Genomic DNA, 13,496 nt, shown 5'->3' on the forward strand with positions numbered 1-13,496 from the left:
AGCTTTAAATGTTTTTTCTACATACCTCAAGGTACCAGGCATGGCTCGTGAACCCTGAGATGGGGAGGCAGATGGAACGCACCACAAGAGCACGCGGGGGGGGGGGGCACATGGCAGAAGTGGACTGGAAGTACTTCTGGGTCACTTCTGGGTCTCCTGCCAAACATGCTGGGGACCCCCCCCCCGCGCTCCTGTGTGCCCCAGCATCTCAGCATCGCAAGTTGCCTGGTACCTTGAGGTATGTAGAAAAAACAATTAAAGCTGTGTCTATGTCTGAATCGTTGAATCTCTCCGAATTGATTTGGAGGGTTCCAATTCAATTAAAAGAAATTAAAGGGTCTCCTAATTCAATTTGGATTCAGAGAATCAGTAACCAAAGCTTCTCACAGCCCTAACAGCTACCCATAGATAGTGTCCTGTGACCAATGCCCCAAGGCATCCCATTCACTTAAGCAAGGTCAATCACATTTGATTGACTTGTAACCTCTGGACTGATCAGAAACTTGTAAAAACAAGTTTCACAGCTGGACAATCCAAAACAAGAGCCAGGCAGTTGGCAATTGTAACGTAATGGTCCCTTCCTCCCTGCTTTGTTCAGACTTTAACTGACCAACTATCAAGGAGGAATGCTTTGAAGCTATACAATTAAACAGTATAAGAGCAAAACAGAATTGTGTGAGAAACAGAGAAATCACCACAACATCGCACCCAGTTCCTCATGGCAAAGGATACTACTCAGTGAAAGCTGTAAGAAAACTGCTTCCTGGCCTGCACTGGTGAGAAAACACTCTTGCAGCTAAACATATATTTGAACTTTGGTGATAGCTAATTTATTAAATATTGAATAGGAATGAATTTCTGTCATTTAGTTTTATAGCTTGCTTGTGGTATTGTTATTAAAGCCTTTCTGCTGTTAATTGAATGGGGTGTCATGCCACTCCTCAATTGCACTAGGTTTAAAACCTGCTTTTAACTACAAAGCTAGTCCTAAACTATTATTCTCACTGCCCTAAAATAGCTTTACAAGGAGATACAACTGTTTAAAAGATTATAATGCATATCAATTTTCCCCCTAAACATGGTATACTGGAGACAGTAAAGTCTAACATTGGGCCACAGTTCAATTGGCATGAATTTACTGTATGTAGTTGACAAAGAAGTACAGATTTGGACATGAAACCATTATTCCCCCTCAAACTAATGGGTTGGTAGAAATCAGCATCAAAAAAATAAAAAGGCGGTAGAGTCAGACTGAACCATATTTAGCAGTGTTAACATACAAAATATCAATGCAGCATGGGTTGTCATTTGCTGACATTCTGTTCAGAAAACTAAGAATAGAACTCAGGCACTTGCAGATCTAGAAAGAAACAGATATAAGGCAAAACAAAAAAAATGCATGATTTTGGGGTCTAAGAATGGCCACTTCCACAAAAAAAGCTGCTATGTATGTCTACAATGGGAAATAATGGCTGCAAAGAGCCATTGAGTCACAAGCTGCAGCCTGTGGCCATATGAGGGTGCCACCCCAAACAAACGTATGTTAAAGAGAAATAAGCAACACCTTCTCCAAATCTGAGAAAGGAGGGAGTTTCACTGTTTTGAGCAAGAAAGTTTCAGACAGGCAACAAACTTGGCTGACTGAGCCCCAGCCATGGCGTAACCAGAACAAATGGACTTGTAACCACCCAACAATGGCAGTGCTGAGGTCCATCAAGAGGCCTACAGGGTCCGAGCAACAACTCAGAGACTAACTGAACATGTTGTTAGTTAATGGATTGGTTGTAAGTATTGCAATTTTACAGTATGTTAATATCAACTGTCAGCTATTGCTAAGCTGAGAAAGGAAGTTGTGGTGAACCGTACATGTAAGAGACTCTGGATTGAGAAAGCTGACTGATTGGAACTCAAGCACTGGACAGAAGCAGACCTCTGTCAGGTTTTCTGGCTTTGCATCATTCCTGAACAATGCCATATGTAGTCAGATAACCCTGGGCCAAAATTTTATGGAACACAGATTTAACACAAAAACCCTGAGAGTTTCCACTTTGTACAACCAATTAGGCTGTATAATACATCAGTCAGCTGATCAATTTGTGTTAGTAACATGTTGTGCTGTCCCATACTATGCTAATAAAATCATGACAAAAGAACTGAATCAAGTAGTAACTATAGATATTCTACTCCAAGAAAAGCAAAAACACCCATGTAGAAAATCCCCATCGGAATTTTCTTCCAAGCTCCCACAGAGTCAGTATACAAATGCCCCAAGTAAACCCAAAGCATACGCTACCCTAAACTCTCCTTCCAGTACCAAATCTCTGCTATTTAAGAGTTTCTAGCTCTTGGACAGGTAGCAGCCAAACCTTTCAGGGAGAAAAGAAAGGTACTAAAATGCACTTATTCTGTACACTGGGTGGAGGGAAAAGCTGATGTTCTCAATTCCGCAGACTCCGCTCTCACTCCCTTTTCCATTACAAGCCTCTCCCAAGCAAAAGATCATATGAGGAAACAGACCACTATTTCTGATTGTCAATTTTTCTAATATGTCGTAAGTCACAAACTAGTATGAGCAGAATCATTTATATTAAAGTGATAGAAATATGCTACTTTCTCTTATGCAGCTATGTCCAATGTCATTCAACATGTAGCCACAAAACAATTATTGGATGATGTAAAAATACGCACGTTGAATACAAACTCGGGGGAGAAACAGCAATACTACTGAGCACAGGCACCTGTTCTCCTTTCCACTCCACAATCAAAGTATTCAAAAACTAACACCCGTTGCATTAAGAACTAAAGAGCTAGCTACCATTTTACCTCGGGTTATTCATCATCCATCAATGCCACTGAAAAACAAGTTTGAACATTCTCCTTCCAGTCACAAACGAGAACATAGGTTTTAGTTATAGCTTAGACTGGCAAAGGAAGTAGGGGGTCTGTGACCATGTAAAGAAAAGTCTCAATAAGCTTAGCACAATGAAAAGGAAGGGAAATTCATTGCTGTGACCAAGATAGCAGCAGTACTGATGGGTCTTGAGAAGAAATGAATAATGAAGGAATAACAGTCTACATACCCTTACCCCAGGGAGCTGCAGAGCAAAACACGTGACATCCCAGCCAGGGAGATCTTGAGATAAGGAAAGGTTCCCATACTCCAGGGTCCCCATGTGCGGAGACCTTTAAAAACTGCATGTGCAACCTGGCTGCATAAATGGTTTCTGGACATCCCCAGTGCATGGGGACACTGGGATTGGGGAACTTCTCCCAGATTCTTGGCCCCAGTTGTTGAGATCAGGAACAGATCCCATCCATTGTTAAATGAACGTAAGTCAGGGACCTAAGATTCAGTAACAAGGACCAGTCCAGTTTGGACATGACAATATAGTTCTAGTATAGGAATGGGTGCATTTATGAGAAATTATACCACTAGTAATTATATAGGCTAAGATTATGGTAATTACATCTCATTATGTGGGACATAAGCTGCTTACTATGAGATTCATCCCCCACAGTGCAACACTGCCCCACTGATATGGGGAATTATGAGGTTTAGATAAGCAGAGGGTGAGTGCAGTGGTTCCTCTTCCTCCGAAACATCAGGTGTTGTACATTTCTAGAAACAGGCTCCAAGCATGATGGACCAGTGATGCTAGTCTGGCAACACCCATGTCCTCAAAGGGTCAGGAAACTATTGAGGTTGAGTAATAAAAATGAAAGTCACACTGAAATACTGATGTTTATCACTGATGAACTAGCTGAGTTTTCTTCCCCTTACTTAACAGCATTTTGTGTCAGTAAAAAAAGTTACAAAAGAGGAATACAAGTGTCTTCTGATGGAATGAACAGCAACACAACCTATGAATCATGTAAAGAAAGATTGAGCAAACTGCCTGACAGAAGGCCACGTTGTCAGCTTGCCAGGAACCTCAGGACCATACCCAATTTGCATAAAATTAAGCAAAACACAGCATAATTACAAGAAATCAAAGAGTTCACGTTACCAAAAATACACGGGCACATGGTTAATTATCCATCACAACGTATTGTCAATCTTTCAGTCTTCTCGTTCTGTCATACCTATCTTCAGTCATCACAAAGAAAAAGTAGTGTTTAGCACCAACAGTAAATTTGCTGCAGGATTTTTAGCAGTTGTCTGAGGTAACCTCATTCCCTAGTTTCTGACATCCAGATTTTATTATAAAAGAGGCAACAGTGCCAGCACAATATGTTCTGTGAAAAGACAGTAGTTACATACATACAACAGGCTGTTTGGTTGTATCTTATGTGCACACAAGTTATAAATGATGGATGCTCTTACTATAAGAGGTCATATTATAATCAATATCCCAATCAGGTCCCATTTGCAGGCCATTTATATAGCTGAGATAGCTGGTGCTATTAGAAGAATTATAACGTAAGATTTCTAATCTGTACAGTCAGTGTTACAAAAAAAAAATCACAACATTCTTTCAAAAGGAGCTATAAATCTTCTCAGCCTCATTTCTCCATCTAGCCTAATTAACTTGTACAAGGATGAGGTTACAATAGAGAAGGCAAAAAAATGAATGACACACACACCTGCAGCTCACATAGATAACTAGCTTATGAATTCAGCCTTTCTTTGGAGGTCTGTTAGTTCCTGCAGTTCTCTTGACATTTGTCCCATTGTGCGTATGGCCCCCACTACCCCTTTGAGGAAGAATATAGAACCAGGTATTCAACAGAACATTAAAATCTATAGACAGGTATAAACTTAATGCTCAGGATTCCTGGGGACCCCTGCTGCTCTTGTATGTTAGCCGTTCCCTATGCCCCCAGGCATGCTGGGATCTGTACATCTCAGAGACAGCCTCAGACTTTCACCTCAGCCCCTGTGCATGGGTTGGGACCCCCCACCTTTAACGAGTCAGGACTTAGGGAGTCTTCTGCAGGTAACCTAAATATAAACTCTAAAAGCCAGGAAACACATGAAAGACAGATAAGGACATTACTCCTCTGTATGTTGTCCAAAGCAAAGGGGCAGGCCAGTTAGGCAGATTTATAGTGGGGAATGTAGCCCGGTATAAAGCAACAACTTGGGTCATGTAAGGAAGGAAATTTACAACAGCCCAATAAACTGCTGCTCATGATCTGTGCATGCAGCACCAGAGGGCACCAAATAGCAAGGAGCAATTATTTTCACGTTAACAACTTTTAAAATGTAAATGAATAAATGTATCGAGGAGATAGTGAGCTAGGAATGGTGGTCAGGGGTTCCGTATGTTGCATTAGATGTGGAAAGGGAAGTGGAATGAGAAAGACATACTAAGTCTTCTTTCACGTGCTTAAATTTACTGTAAGCACCACCAGAGCGAGACAGATGTGGTCCGCCAGGCCATTCTATCCGGCCCGCAGGGCCCCTAAAAAGTTTAGAAAATTAATTAATCTGCCTTAAGCTGCCTATCACGCGGCCCTCGATGGCTTTCTGAAACTCAGTAAGCGGCCCTCTGCCCAAAATAATTGTCCGCTCCTGTTCTAGACTAATTGAATATGGGCTGATGACCAGTCCTGAGGGAGGCAAACAAGAAATAAACACAGGGATGAAAAAAGGCTAATCCAGGTAATGAGATAAGAATCTCTAGTCCCAGCACTGCATTTGGGGTGAGGAGCGCAGCCCCGCACAGCCTGCCTGGCTGCTTCTATCCCCGGGGCTCTGCACCATATCTGCAGCTCCGGACTCGCAGAGGGGAATTAATTCAGGCTCAGGCTTTTTAAATGTCTGTCCCTAGCCACTAACATCAAACTATAACACAGTTAATGTTTCTCCTTTATCCACTAGGTCAGTTATCTGCTCAAAGAAAGCAATTACATTATTTTCATATGATCTGAACTTCATAAATTCATGTTGGAGGGGTTGTTTAAATAATTTGATTCTCCTGTAGGTGCTTATGTGTTTTGTGGTTTATTTGGGGTATTCTGTAGTTTATTTATTTACTCCAGCACATTTCCAGGCATCAAAGATAGGCTGATTCATTCAAGATTTGCTAGGTTGTCCTTTTTAAACTTTTTTAAAGTTAGGAAGTATGTTTGACTTTCTCTAGTCTCCGCCCCTTTCACCTCCCTATTGTCCATGATTTCTTAAGAAGCCATGAATATTTCATAGATTGGTTCAGCCATTTCCTAAAGTACCCTCAGCATAATTACAACTGGTACAGCTGACTAGAGTATATCTAATGTACATGAAATATTCCTTAAACTGTTCTTTCCATTGTCTGGCATGCATTCCTATTATATTGCTAAAGCAAATTATGTTAAATATCTGATTAGAAATATTTTTTCTTGTAAAGACTAAAGCAAAGAAGGCATCAAATACTTTAGCCTTCTCAATATAATCCACTGTTCACCTTCCTAGTTAAGAAATGGATCTATTCTTTCCTTTGCTTTCCCCCAGACTTCTGACGTATTTATATCCTGTTGCTTTTTATACCCTTGTTAGTTGCAACTTTGGGTGAAGTTGCACATTACGCTTAGATCAGACTAAGGGCACTTAAAATGTGTGCATCCATATATTAAAGCTTGTTAAATCATGCTAAGTGCTCTCTGACCTTCCCAGTGTTATGCCACTTCAAGTGAAGGTTAACTCTGGGCCATGCTATCTAGCTCATTTTAGGGTAACTTCAATCTGCTTCAGGGAGAACAAATGAGCAATTTGCAGACCTCCAGCATCCCCAGATACACTACTCTTAGCCCTCCCACCCACCTATAGTGGGGATGGAGTCCAGGTATCCTGGCTCCTTCCGATGCCCCTGCTTACCAGCCCTCTAATGGCAAGTCAGAGCTGTACAGGTAAGAAGAAACAGTTTAACCCTTAATGTGCAACTGCTCACAACATGTTCTATTTTTAATACTACTTATTCCAGAGTTAGTATGTTCCAGGTGTAACAGCAAACTTCACCCTTATTTTGTCTCTTAGCCTTTCTGATTTTATCCCAATGTGCTTGTGCTATTCCTGATGCTTATTCTTACAGCAAGTAGAAATAAGGGAAGTTAAGTACGATTCCTTCTGGATTTTGGGGCTCTTAAAGATTTCTTATGAAGCAATACTAGTCTCTTACTAAGTTCACCATTTTTCTCCAGAATCGGGTTAATTTGTCATTTTGCACTTAATATCGTTTCTTTCAGTAACTACCTCTTACTTTATTTTTTTTTGCAAAAAAATATTTCTACATAGATAGACAGACAGACAGACAGACTTCTACTTTCACAGGCCTGTCTCATTACCAGTATGGTTCACTTGACAGGCCCTGGCATACTTATAACTTTTACAACCTAAAAATCCCATTACAATGCTCGCACCCAAGCACTCAACCACATTTCCTTAATCATTACAATCATGCTGGCCCGCCTACACTCCCTCTACCTTCTCTACTCTTTCCCTTAAAGAAGTGTAAGAGTCCTTTATCCATTAAAGCGTGAGTGAACAAGCATGAATATTTTGAGGTATGATGGGAAGGGGAGATACAGGGAAAGTAACTTTGCATTTACTGCAGGATAAACACAGGCAGCTTCTGTGTAGATGGTGATCTGCCATAGTAGATTTATACCCTCTTACCTCATAGTACCTTATCTGTGTGCCCCTACCTTTAAATTACCTTCCATACAGGCTCTTCCTACTGGTTCTCTGAATTTAAGCTTACTTTACTGAACTCCTTTTTCTGATTTCTTCCCTTTCTTAGGACATTGAACTCTGCCACTTCATGATCAGTTGCACTTGATTTACCTTCCACTTTTAGATTTCAAGCAGTTCCTTCAAAATCACATCTAAAGGACTGATGCCCTAATCATTTTTTTCTTCTAAAATAAAACCTTGTTTCTGGCACATTCAAAGCACTTAATGTTAACTATCTGTGCCCTGCCCTATTCCTTTTCTGACAGGCATTGGAATAACTATATTCTCTCTTTATCACCAGGTGCTTTTGATGTTACTGCTAGCTGCTCAGAGACACCCTCATCCACTCCTTGTTCTCACTGAGTGGTTGATACTAGACCTCTACCACAGCATTGCCTCTTTTCTTTTGTTCTAATCCCCCTTTACCTTCACTCAGAAAATTCAGTAAGTCCGCCTCTCCCCCCTGCTGTATCTCAGAGATCTACACATTCTTGATAAACAATGCAACACCTCCTTTCTTCTTTCCCCTCCTGTTCTTCCTTAACAAGCTTCCCTGTCCCGGGTATCCTTCTATACCAGTAATGCAGTCCAACAGTCCAGTATAGACAGTGGAAAAGCACTCTAAGCAGGTACTGATATTGGTAGAGTGAAAGTGAATGAAGCTCAAGTGTTATAACCTATATTATTTGGTCCAGTGATTATGTGGTCTATATCACTAAGGAGGCACAGCTGGCTTCTGAGTCCACTGCAAGGTGTGGTGCCTATGGGAGCTAGGTGGTATGGGGAGATGCCATTTAAGATTATGGGGCTGTCTGTAAACCAAGAGTCCATGGCTACCTTGAGATGACTGTCATTTTCCAGGAGGGATTGGTGTAATTAATGAGTGCAAGGTGCTACTTATGAAAGCTTATGCATCTCTGATTTAGTTAGTCTATTTGGGTATAAGCAACTCAAGTGTTTCATCAGGTTGTTCCATTACCCCTCCTATCTCTATGACTTTATTGCAGTTTCCCATTTCCCACCACCCATATTCTGACTTTGATTATGTCACTATTTATTTATTTCTGTCTGAAGCTGTCATTCTTCAAACCTATTTTAAGCCTGGTAAACTGTCTTACTCTGTTTTACTTCTATACCCTTTACTCCTTGGTAAAATGACAGGTAAACTGCAGCAATAAAGCATATAAACTATGATCTTGCAAAGTTGCAATGATGATTGCCCTCGGTGTCTTCCATTGATTTCAGTGGGAAATGAGGCTCTACAGTGCCACCAAGCTCCTGATCAATTTTGTGGGATATGAGGTTTGTACCTCATACCCAAGAGGACTGAAAGGTAAGCGACAATGTGAACATGCAGCACAACTTTTTCATATACAACATCTACTTTTTCTTCTTTTCTCTGCAGCACAATTGTCAAAGAGAAAACTCAGAGACCTTGTGCTCTGCCAGTCAGATGTCTCAGAAGAGGACATTTGCAAAAATCCACCTTTGAAAAAGAATATTTAAAATACACGAACCATACATAACACACACATGCAAAAATAACCGTAGAAAGGAAAACAATATAAACTTAAAGACTATGAGCCTGGAACCAATCCTCACTCAGGGAAAAATCTTACTCATGTAAATGGAAGTTATGCCTTGGTAAGGACTGCTTGCTTCTGTTTTGTCAGCAGATTGGATAACTCTTAACCTCTATCAGCTGAAATCTAGAAATAAAATAGACATATTCTGGAAAGGGAGGCACCGCTTTCCAACAATTTTGAAATTCCCTAAACTGGAAGAGCTAAAAATGGCAATCAATTTGCTCAGAAATAGGGCAGTTACTCCTTTAAAAATAAAACGAATACCCTGCACGGAACAACCACAATGACAGCACTAGCAACAAAGTTTATAAGAACAGTAGCATTAAACTGCCTGCTGTCATCATTATTAGAGATCTGAGCTTTCTGTTTCCTGTGGAAAAAATGCAAAATTTTCCCATTTAAAGGTGAAAAATGCAGATTTTCCGTTTTCATGGGGGAAAAACATGGATTTCCCCATTTGAAGCAGGAAACTGAGGGCATTTCTTTTGCAAAGAGCTCTGTGCTGGCTGGCAGAGTTCCAGCCTGCAAGAGCTTCTTGCAAAAAGGCCAGGAAACCCTAAGCCCTGTCCAGAGAGGGAGGGAGGGAGAGGCGAAAGGGGCGATGCTTGAGTACCTGGGTCAGCCAAGGCTTGGCTCAGACTCGCTTTTCCTCCTGAAGCTTTTGGGGTAAGTAAAGCTTGCAGGGGGCTAGAGGCCGTCTGGCAGCCCCCTCCACCAGGACTAGGGGAGGCGGCAGGGGGTTCTGGGTTGGGAATGAAGGGCACCAGCATGGCTGTGGGGGGCCCTGTGGGTCAGGTGTGGGTGACACTGCCAGGACTGGGGGAGTTGAGAGGGGGCTATGGGGAAAGCCAGCAGGGCTTGCAGAGGGCAAGGCAAGGGTATGTGGGTGGGGTCTGGAGAAGCATGGAGGAGTCTACGGGTGCTTTCAGGCCAGCAGCATGAACCCGGACAGGATCCCCACTCCAGGAACCAGGTGCACTGTGCCCCGCCAGGGGTAGGGATGGGCAGGTAGGCAGGCTCCAAGCTCGGCTTCCTCTGGGGTACAGTTATGGACAGGGCTAAAGGGATGGGAATTAGCCAAGAGGCATACATGACAAACCAGGGATTTGTTGGGGATTGGATTGGATTAGCTTCCCTGCATCTCCCATCACCATTATCACTCCTGAGGTTTAATTCATTCAGAGGAATCAGCTCAAGTTTGCACTGGAAGCTGGACCCCAGTCACAGAGGCAGGAAGGGAAGGAGAGTCAGAAGCATCTTCCCAGGAGTGTTTTCTTTCTGGCTAGAAAGTCCCAGACCCCTCCTCACCCCTTTGATGCCTGGAGCCCAAGCCTCGGAGCCCTGGAGCTGCCCAAGGTAGGCAAGCCCTTGGAAACCTACCTGCAGGTTATGTGGAGGGGTATGATATTAGGCACATGCTGCAGGCACAGACACAACACAGAGCTGGACATTTACACACACGCACACCCCACCCCACCCCCGCCACAATTCTCCCGCCAAGCTTCCCCTTCATCTACTGCATGAGGTGCATTCCTGGAGCAGAAGTTCATCATTCACTTACCTGCTAGGGCACTTCTAAGAGATATTAGGACCTTCTTTTTCTTTTTGTTGGCAGGTTTGCCCTGTTTTAGGGAGACTGTCCTAGGCACAGGCTTTCTAACTTGCTTTATCAAGTACAAAGCTCAACCCCTGAGCCCTGCCTACACTTGGGCTACAATATTATCGCTGGCCAACAAAGTTCTGGCACTACTTCAGCAAGGAGTCTAGGAAGTGTTTCATTAGCAGGAGTCTTTGGGATGACCTCTTTGTAAAGGACAGTTTCAAAGGCAAACAAGGAAAATACCCCAGTCTCGATGAGCTTGGCACAGCAGTGAATACTAGGGCTGTGAGAAGCTTCAGTCGCTGATTCGATTTGGCAGATATTTGGCTCGATTTGGCAGCTGAATCTCCAAATCAAAATCGAATCAGGAGACCCTTTAATCTCTCTGAATTGAATCAGAACCCTCTGAATCAATTCGGAGAGATTCGATGATTCGGACATGGACACAGCTTTAAATGTTTTTTCTTTATACCTCAAGGTACCAGGCAGCTCCTGAATGCTGAGATGCTGGGGCGGATGGAGCTCCATCCCCCCCACCATCACAGCTTTCATGAGCCACACCCGGTACCTTGAGGTATGTAGAAAAACTTTTAAAGCTGTGTCTATGGCCAAATCACTGATTCTCTGAATCAGCATCTAATCTGCAGATTCAGATTTAGCCAAATCAAACTGAGACAGTGATCAAATCAACTAATTGAATCACTGTCCCTGATTTGGGCCAAATCTGAATCGAATATGGCCCATTTCTCACACACCTACTGAATACGCCCTCAAGCAAGCTGTTCTAAACAGAGCGAGAAATTAGGTTGGGCAGGGAGGGGAAGTTACTTGTTGTTAGCCCGATTTCTGTTTGCACTTGTTGCAACCCCTCAGTGTCAGCGACGGGGATCCGTGTTTTCTGTTTCCTATGGAAAAATGCAGATTTTCCCCTTTAGGGGAGAAAAACCTGTCTTTTCCCCTTTGAAGTGGGAAACTGTGGGTTTCCCCTTGCAGGCTGGCAGCAAGGAGCTGCTTGGGGCTGGAGGAAGTGGGGGGAAGGTGATTAGAGGCAGGGGGCACTACATGCGTCTGCACGCACACACGTGACCAGCAGTACAGCCAGACAGGGTGGTGGGAGCAGCTCCCACAGATGCCTCAAGGTAGGGCAGGTGGGGGGTGGGCTGTGGCTTGGGAGTGATGGGCAATGGCATGAGCAGGGGCAGTGCGCTGGTATATCAGGGCTGTTCAGCACCACAAAGCAGCAGCTGGGGAGGACCACAGTTGGACCTGTGTCCTGCTACAGGGGGACAGCTCCTGCCAGAAGGGAGTGAGTGGGGGGCAGGTAGGGACTGCAGGTTAGGAATGAGGGACACGGGCAGGGTGAGGGGGATGTGGCTTAGGATTGCGGGGCAAAGGTATATCAGGGCTGCTCAGTACCACAAAGCAGTAGGGGGGACAACTGTAGGTGGACCCACATACTGGTGAGCAAGGTTCCCTCTAAGGTACGCATGTGCGTGGCTGCACGCAACTAAAAGTGTGGCTGTGCACAGCCTTTTCAAAGCCACGCACCAGGAGAGGCTGGGGCGGGAGCCTGGTGCGGGCTCTGCCAGCTCCGGGGAAGTGCTCCACTCCCCCGCATCAGGGTCAGGGAGTGGAGCACTTCCCCAGAGCCGGTGAAGCCCGCACCAGCCCCCCGCGCCAGCCTCCATCCCTGCCTTGCCTCACCTCAGGGAGGAGCTGCTGCCTGCCCTGAGTGAGGCTCTGCCGGCTCCAAGACACTGCTCTGCTCCCCCGCATCGCCTCAGGGAGTGAGGAGGTATATGGCGTCAGGGCCGGGGAGCAGAGCAGTGTCCCAGAGCCAGAGGAGCCTCACTGGGGCAGGCAGTGGCTCCTCCCCAAGGTGAGGCAAGCCAGGGATGGAAGCTGGTACGGGGTCCGCCGGCTCTGGAGAAGCGTTCCACTCCCCGGCCCTGACGCAAGGGAGTGGAGCACTTACCCGGAGCCAGGGAGTCTGCACCAGGCTCCAGCTGCAGCCCCTGGCTCCAGCCCCTGGCCTCTGGCCCCCGGCTCCAGCCTTTGGCCCCCAGCTCCAAGCCCTTGGCCCCAGCATCTAGCCACCAGCCCCTGTCCCCTGTCTCCCCACTCCAGCCCCTGGCCTCTGGCCCCCAGCTCCCAGCCCCAGCCCCAGCCTCCAGCCCCTGGCCCCTGGTCCCAGCCCCTGGCTCCCGGCCCCAGCATCCAGCCCCACCCCCCAGCTCCAGCCTCCAGCCCGCCTTGGTAAGTGTCCCATGCCGGACTGAGGCAGTGCGCTCACAGACCGAGGTGGCGCGCTCACGGACTGCTGCTCCTTAGAGGGAACATTGCTGGTGAGTGAAGGGGACAGTGGGATCTCTGAATTTCCAGGATCCCCAAATTCATCACCATCAGCAATCTCTCACAGTCAAGGATGACTGGCTTCCATGGCATTGCCTCCTATAACCTGGCCCGATTGCAATAATATATAAGAGGTTTGTTTTTTTAACCTATGTAGAAGAATATTTGTTACAGGACTGACATTCCAATCTTCACAACAGGCAAAACACAAGTGGCTCAACCTTGCAAGGGACTCATGGAGACATCAGAAGTTGAGAAGGTTCAGTGCCAGGCAGTGTCAGGGCCATAATTATTTCCTTTTAGA

At 44.9% G+C, this 13,496-nt stretch overlaps 1 protein-coding gene across 1 annotated transcript in view; it reads right to left on the bottom strand.

Annotated features, from left to right (window-relative positions):
* The window catches only part of DISC1 (disrupted in schizophrenia 1), a 483,854-nt gene that overhangs the window by 282,470 nt on the left and 187,888 nt on the right, over positions 1 to 13,496 (bottom strand). The window lies entirely within an intron of this gene.

Source organism: Gavialis gangeticus, unplaced genomic scaffold (assembly GCF_001723915.1).
Source record: "Gavialis gangeticus isolate Ggan-Ray unplaced genomic scaffold, GavGan_comp1, whole genome shotgun sequence".
NCBI lineage: Eukaryota > Metazoa > Chordata > Crocodylia > Gavialidae > Gavialis > Gavialis gangeticus.